We start from the raw sequence: 7,880 nt of genomic DNA, 5'->3' as shown, positions 1-7,880 counted from the left end.
CATACTCCTCACTGTCGATAATTCCATGGGCGGCGGCGGAGGAGGTTGGCGTCCCGGAATGCGAGAAGGATGATAGAGTTCGAGGAGAGAGACATGGAAAACATTGTGAAGGCGAAATGTGGGGGGAAGTGCTAACCGGAAGGCAACTGGGTTAACGCACTCGAGGATACGGAAGGGGCCTAGCTTTTTGTAGTCGAGCTTCGCGTAAGGACGGGTGGTTGCGATATGCCGACGTAGCAATCAAACCATGTCACCGACTGCGAAGGTCGGCGCGACTAAGCGATGTCGGTCAGCGTGAGCTTTATACTGTTGGCCAACAACATGGAGCTCGAGGGAGAGGTCACGGTGGACATCTTGTAAGGTGTGGGCATGCTTCTCGGCCGACGGATTGATGGATATCTCCGGAATGGAAATGCTGAAACGAGGGTGGAAACCGTAATTTGCAAAGAATGGGGAAACTTTAGTTGAGGCATGGATACTGTTATTGTAGGCAAATTCTGCCATGGCAAGGAGGTTCACCCAATCATCTTGTTGGTAGCTAATTGAACAACGGAGGTATTGTTCGAGGATTTGGTTGACTCTTTCGGTTTGGCCATCAGTTTGAGGGTGGTGCATGGTTGACAAGTTCACAGAAGTCCCGAATGTCTGTAGCAGTTGGCGCCAAAAGTGGGAGATAAATTGAGGACCTCGATCAGAAGTGACATCCTTAGGAAAACTGTGTAAGAGGACGACATTTTTCAGAAAAAGGGAAGCTGTCTCCTCCCCTGAAATGGTTTTCAAACATGGGACAAAGTGAGCCATCTTCGAAAACCGATCGACGACCACTAGCACCGTGTCATGGTCACCGACTCGAGGAAGGTCGGTGATAAAGTCCATGGAGAGAGATGCCCAAGGTCGACTGGGGATTGGAAGTGGGTGTAGAAAGCCATATGGATGATGGTGAGCCGCTTTGGAGTGAGCACAGACTGGGCCGTGGTGAAGAGGGTCTGTGGCCGTTTCGACAAACGGCGAGAGTGGGTCGATAAAGGATCAACAGGGGCGGGCTCTATAGCAGCAAGGAAACTCGAGCCGACCCCGCCAGTGCAAAGGGAAGAGACCCAAGACTGGCTCGAGACTGGATCGACTTCGATCGGCATGGTCAAAGGTTCGTCCGGAGGAGCAGCTCTAGAGGAGCTGACTAGGATGGTAAAGGACCTCTAGATTGCGCAGGCACGGAGGGACAGCGGCGAACAGGCCCGTGACCGAAGGCCTCTGGTTGGAAACCAGTGTTTGTGGTGCGACGCGGTCGGCCATGTCTGGAAGGACTGCGGGGACTTCGCCGAGGCAATGAGAGCCAACGTGGTGTACCTATGGAATGGTCGGGTGCACGCTAGCGAGACCCGAAGGGCCCCTGGACCTGAATGTCGGACGAGGGGGTATGAAACGGCTGATGGAAGAGGCAGCGGCTCGCCACGCGAAGACCGTCCACTACTCAGCGTCGGCTGGGATCCAGGTCGGAGGTGGTGAGGCCCGGAAGATGAACGAAGCTAGATTCTGGCCGCTGATGCTGGAAGGCCTCGTCGGCGCATGGCTAAGGAAAGAAGAAGCAGACCGCGCGCTATGGAAGAACTACATGGAGCCTGCCTGAATGTACGGGTGAAAATTGGCGATGTTGAGATCGACCAACACTTCTTCGTGCAGGAGACGTCCTCACATCCGGTTATACTAGGAGAACCATACATCACGGCAGCACGGATGGAGACCAAGGTGTTGGACAACGGTTCGGCCTATGCAAGAGTCAAGAGCCAGGACGGGCGTCACTCGGTCCAGTTCCTGACGGTGCGACCAAACCATGAGCGTAACCGCGAGACCCTCGGTGGCAAAACCCGAGGGGATTTTAAGAGAGGGCTATCAAGGTGTGGGCCGCGATAGTCCGGACACCCCGGAAAAACCCCACAAATGTACAGTACGGAAGAAGACCTGTACCATAGGTAGGAAATTTTGGTTCTCCGACAACAGAGGTTGTACTATGGCCGGCGTCAGCGGCCGGGAAAGGAAGCGAGTGGAGGAGCGGCTCAGGGGATGCAGAGTCCTCTCCCCTGACGAAGAGATCAACGGTGCCATGGAGGCGGTCTCTTTTGACGACACCTTGGGCGAGTTGCGAAAGGTGATCGGTGAAGACCTTAGAGAAGACCGGACCGTTCCGCTAGGTTCGATCGGACGGCCCGCGTGAGTACAAAGTACAAGACTGTGGACTGGAAGGTAAGGCTGGTCGCGGCACCCTTGCCGGAGGGCAGCGAGGAGCGGATAAAGGGGGTCGCATCGGACCCAAGTTTACGGAATCCGGCTGGCATAGGGCACCGGTTCACCGACATAACGCTACGGGAGCTCAAGGTCGGTGGGGGTGGCTTTCTACTGCCGGTGAAGGAGAACAGGTTTGGGAGAATGCTTGGAAGGAATGGGAAAGCCTTCGTGTTCTCACTAGAGGAGATCGGGTGCGTAGACCCGACGATCGTCGAACCGATGGTGATCTTCACGGTACCACATGTACCGTGGAATATTAAACCGATTCCGGTGCCGAGAGCTCACATCTCGAAGTTGATGAAGCTTTTGAAGCAAAAGGTGGAGATGGGCATCCTCGAACCGTCAAGTGCCCTGTATTCGAATCGGTGGTTTACGGTGTGAAGAAGAACAGCACGCTGCGCTTCATTCAGGACCTGCAACTGGTTAACAAGGTGACCATCCGTAATGCTGGAATCGGACCGACCATAGACGAGTTCACGGAGGCCTTTGCTGGAAGGTCGATCTATTCGGTCGGTGACTTATACTCGAGGTACGACCAGTTCCAGCTAGCCGTGGAGAGCAGGGATATCGCGACGATGTGAACTCCTCTCGGCCTAGTACGGATGTGTACCCTACCACAAGGCGGAACAAATTCGGTGGCGCATATGGTGAACGCAATGAACAAGGTGCTAAGGGACTGCATCCCGGACATCACCATGCCATTCTTGGACGACATCCCGATAAAGTGGTGTCCGGTGGATGACGCGGACGAGACTGTCGGGCCAGACAGATGTCGGAGGTTCGCCGTGAACCACGTCAACGACTGCGAGAAGGTGCTGCAGAGGCTCGAAAACGCATGACTCACCTTCTCTGGAGAAAAATCGGCGTTCAGGCAGTCAGAGATGTTACCGGATGGCAAAGGAGTCCAGAGTGTGAAACGGAGGAGTTATTTAATTATTAGGAATGGTTGTAAGTAAGCTATTAGTGTGGACGGACGGACCGGAATCGGTATGCCGTTCCGGATCCGGACCGATCCCGAACAGGTGCGGATGGCACCGTTTTGTACTACAGACCGGAAACCTATTTAAAGGCCCGGATACAATGTAATGAGCAGCGGATAATTAATGAAGCTTAGTGTTTTTTATCTCTGTGTGTTAATTACCGTTCTGCATTCATTGCCATATCTTACGCGTGTGATTATTAAGGACGATCTTGCTAAGTAACCTAATTAAGTCGGATTAATCGTTGAGCCTAATCCTCTTGCCGTAACACCCCTTTGGTGAAGTGTCTTCCGTAGACACCCTGTGTTAGGCCATTGTCCGGTCCTAAGAGTTAACACAGTTTTTGGCGACCATGATTCTTGTTATTGCAACGAACGACGGCATGAATGGATGACTAGATCAACGCACGACCTGGTTACAGATCGAACTCGACGCCTTGCCGAAAGGCAAAGGAGACGTGAGGCTTTCCAGCAAGCGGCGCAGGAAATTAGAGCGGATCGCTCGTTTTCCAACGTAATCCGGAGAGTAGCGGAGGAGGCCCTCTGGTTACAACAAACATCGCACCCGGACGACGGTAGCAGCCTCCGGGAAACCGAATCCCTTCTCCAGGCGTTGGCAAGCGGAGAAGGCGAAGCAGAAGCCTTTTCAACGTATGAATCTGATTCCGAAGGGGAATACAACGTGCACACGAACTACCGTAGCAGCAATGAAACCCCGGGCAGATCGGAGGACGAAGGATCAGACACCTTACCGACACCGGAACCGAAAGTGCTAAGGTTGGAACCTCCGGAACCAATAGAGGAAGAGCGACCTCCAACACCGGAAGTCGAGGAGGAGAGGCCTCCGTCACCAAAAGAAGAGGAAAGACCACCGATGCCGGAAACAAATCAAGGAAGACCACCGACGCCGGAGAAAAACCAGGAACGACCACCAACACCGCCAGCCCGCGCACCGATACCGGACGATGACATGCCGTTCCAGTACTCCAAGTATAGAGATGATCCGGATGCGGAAGCTCATGTTCACGCCTTTGAACAGACATGGGAAGCAAACCATGTGTCCCAGCGATTGACCCCGGAGGAAGAGGAACGCTCTAAGATAGCGGAATTTGGCGTCACATTGGAGGGACTGGTAGCAAGATGGCGCCGGACGCAGGACCCGTCTACCATCACCACCTTCGCAGATTTAAAAGCTAAATTCTTGCATTTTTTCCAAAAGGAGGTGGACCAGACAGTAATGGTGGGCTTATTTTATACCATCCGACATGAGGCAGGGGAGAGCATTCCCCATTTTGTCATCCGGTTTCAACGGATGCATAGTCAGCTTGCCTGCGCACCTCCGGAGGAGGAATTACGGACTATATTCCTAAATGCGCTCCGGGAACCCCTACGCACGGTTTGCACGGTAATTGACTTCCGCGCAAGTACCATCAACCAGGTCATTGACCGGGTGAGAGAGATGGAAAAGACAAGCTCCTGGCTCACATTGGGAGCACTCCAACGGGCGTTACCATCCGATGAAGACCTCCGGTTTCGGCAAGCAATACAGTGCACAACCTGCTTGAATTCCGGACACTCGGCACTAGAATGCACTATGAGGACGCAATGTGTAATCTGTCAATCCAAGGACCATACGACGGATAGGTGCGAGTATAATCTATTGAACCGGCAAGCACCGCCCATCCGACAAATAGAGCCTCGCAGCAGCCAGGATGAAGAAGAGGAACGTTGGCGGTGAATGGACCGCGACCGACCGGCACAGGATGTCCGGTATGGCGATCGACGGGAGAATGATGTCTGGTACGGTGATCGGTAGGATAACTGCGACCGGTATGATAGATATGATCGGTACCGGGATTACAATCGACGATACGAACATTACGACCGGTAGCACTCCCCCGGGTATCGTCAGCAACGGGAGGAATACGACAGATATAACGACCAACCTCGTCAAGAGTACCGCAATAAGAAGAACTATAACAAAAAACGGCATTTCAAAAAAGGCGGCTACCCACGGGATCCGGAACAAGGAGCTTCAAGCAGCCAACCGGCCCAAAACCCCGCGCTTACCATGGGACCTGCCTCTGGTACAACAGACAATGCCGAATCCAACAATACCCGGAAAGCCTACTGCTACTACTGCCGACAAGAAGGCCATTATAGTAATCAATGCCCGGCGAAGAGCTATGACAAACGACCGTCAGTAAATATGGTAGTCCCTGAAGTGGCCGATCTGCAGCAGGTGACCACAAGATCGAAGGGCATGGCCAAGGAATGGGAGACGCAGGACACCATCCGGAAGCAAGCGACGGAATGGGTGAAGAAAGCAAACAAGCAAAACGTAACAGACTTAGAGCGGCAAAAGGAGAACACCGTAGCGGCACTCCGAGAATGAGACATGGCAGGTGTTGCAGGAATGCCAGATTACGCTGCCACTAGGAAGACTCCTACAGCTCGTGCCGAGATTCATGGAAGGACTGAAGACAACCATGACGGAAGGAGAATCATCACCGGCACCGGTACTCTTCTCGAATCCGGAGGAGGGACTAACGGTGGTGGACACCAACAGTCCGGTAATTACTGCCATTGTAAAAGGGAAAGAATTCCCCGGCACAGTAATAGACGGAGGCTCCGGTGTGAATGTAATAAGCCTCCGGACGTGTGATGCCCTCGGAATCCACGAGTGGGAGCCGTGTCCATTCTGGTTATGGATGGCCGATACAAGCTCGGTGCGGCTGACATGATTAATATGGAAATTAGAAGTCACCGTTGGCGGTCATACATTTCACATCTCGGCAGTACTGCTACAATTATAGGCACAAGGCGCGTACCCGCTATTGCTGGGGCGGCTGTGGTTGAAAACGGCACATATCAAACAAAATTGGAGGAAAAATATAATTACCTTCCGGCGAGGAAAAGCCAAGGTACGGGTACCAACACAGCCAAGGACGAGCACTGGCAAGGAATGTACACCGTTGTATGTAGAGTGCGTCAACATGCTAGAAGGGTTAGCTGACGAAGAAGAAGCTCAGTACTTGCAGGAAAACCCGAAGATCGTACCCCTCTTCGAAATTGACATTGCCGAAGCAGTAGCACCATACTTACCGCAGCCGGAAGAGACTGAAGCAGAACCAGATAAAGTTGCAATCCGAGAGTTACGGCAAGCGCAGGAAGCGTTGGAACGGGAAATGGCCGTTTCACAACGCGTAAAAGCGTCGCAACTTGATGAGGTGAACCTAGGGACCATGGACGAAGCAAAACCGGTGCACATCGCCAAGGAGATGAAGTCCGAAGACAAAACGGCGATGATCACACTTCTCACAGAATTTCGCGACGTGTTCGCCTGGTCATACGAAGACATGCGAGGGCTTGACCCTCAATTATACCAGCATCAGATTCACTTGAGCAAGGACGCAAAACCAGTGGCACAAAGACGGTACCGGATGAATCCCAATTATGCCGCCAAAGTCAAGGAGGAAATCGACAAACTGCTAAGAGTTGGCTTTATCCGTCCGGTAAAGAAAGCGACATGGCTGAGCCCGATCGTAGTCGTACTGAAGAAGAACGGAAAAATTCGAGTTTGTGTGGACTACCAGAAATTCAATGCGGCAACGGTAACGGATGCGTTTCCACTTCCGTTCACAGATGGAGTGTTGGATGCCGTCGCCGGCCATGAGGTATATAGCTTTCTAGACGGATTTAGCGGGTATAATCAGATCCGGATGCACCCCGACGACCAAGAGAAAATGGCTTTCGTCACCGAATGGGGGGTGTTTGTGGCCGTGGTGATGATGATCGGACTCAAAACCGCACCGGCAACATTTCAATGAATCATCATGGAAATCTTTGGTGAATATATCTCGGCTTTTATGCAGGTTTTCCTTGACGATTTCGCCCCGTCTATAGCCGGGAGGAGGACCATTTTCAGCACCTCCGTCTTTGTCTAGAAAAGTGTAGAGCGTACCGGCTAAGCTTAAATCCGACAAAGTGTGTATTTGGCGTGTCCAGTGGAACCTTACTAGGACATATTGTGAGCCAAGAAGGCATTGCAGTCGACCCAGACAAAGTGAAAGCCATATTAGAAGCACCGACACCGACAACGACAAAGGCATTGAGCCGGTTCTTAGGCCAGATCCGGTGGCACAGCCGGATGCTTCGATACTTGGCCGACCTAGCTACACCGTTGCATGCCGCCGTACATCGGATACCATTCCAGTGGACCGACACCGAGGATAGGGCATATAGGGCCCTCAAGGTACTATTGTCGCAAGCACCGGTAGTGCAGCCTCCGGATTGGAGTAAAGAATTTCATGTGTTCGTGGACGCCTCCGACATCGCAATCGAAAGCGTACTGATGCAGCTTACGGAGCCAAAGTGGTACCGGCCAGTGTACTATGCCAGCCGAAAGCTATCCCAAGCGGAACGGAACTACTTTACCACGGAACGGAAAGCTCTAGGGATGATCTACAGTGTGACATAGTTTCGGCATTATATATTGGGAAGGAAGTTTTCCTTCCATGTAGATCATTCGGCGCTCCTCTACTTGGTGTCCAAGGCGTCACTCACCGGTAAGTTGGCCCGGTGGACCTTACTGTTACAGGAATTCGAGTTCGAAATA

The sequence above is a fragment of the Azolla caroliniana genome, unplaced genomic scaffold, assembly GCF_043228905.1.
Source record: "Azolla caroliniana isolate FFs.n. ecotype wild unplaced genomic scaffold, voAzoCaro1.0.p SCAF_8, whole genome shotgun sequence".
NCBI classification, from domain to species: Eukaryota; Viridiplantae; Streptophyta; class Polypodiopsida; order Salviniales; family Salviniaceae; genus Azolla; species Azolla caroliniana.
The sequence above is the reverse complement of the archived record's forward strand: the minus strand, read 5'-3'. Positions refer to the sequence as shown.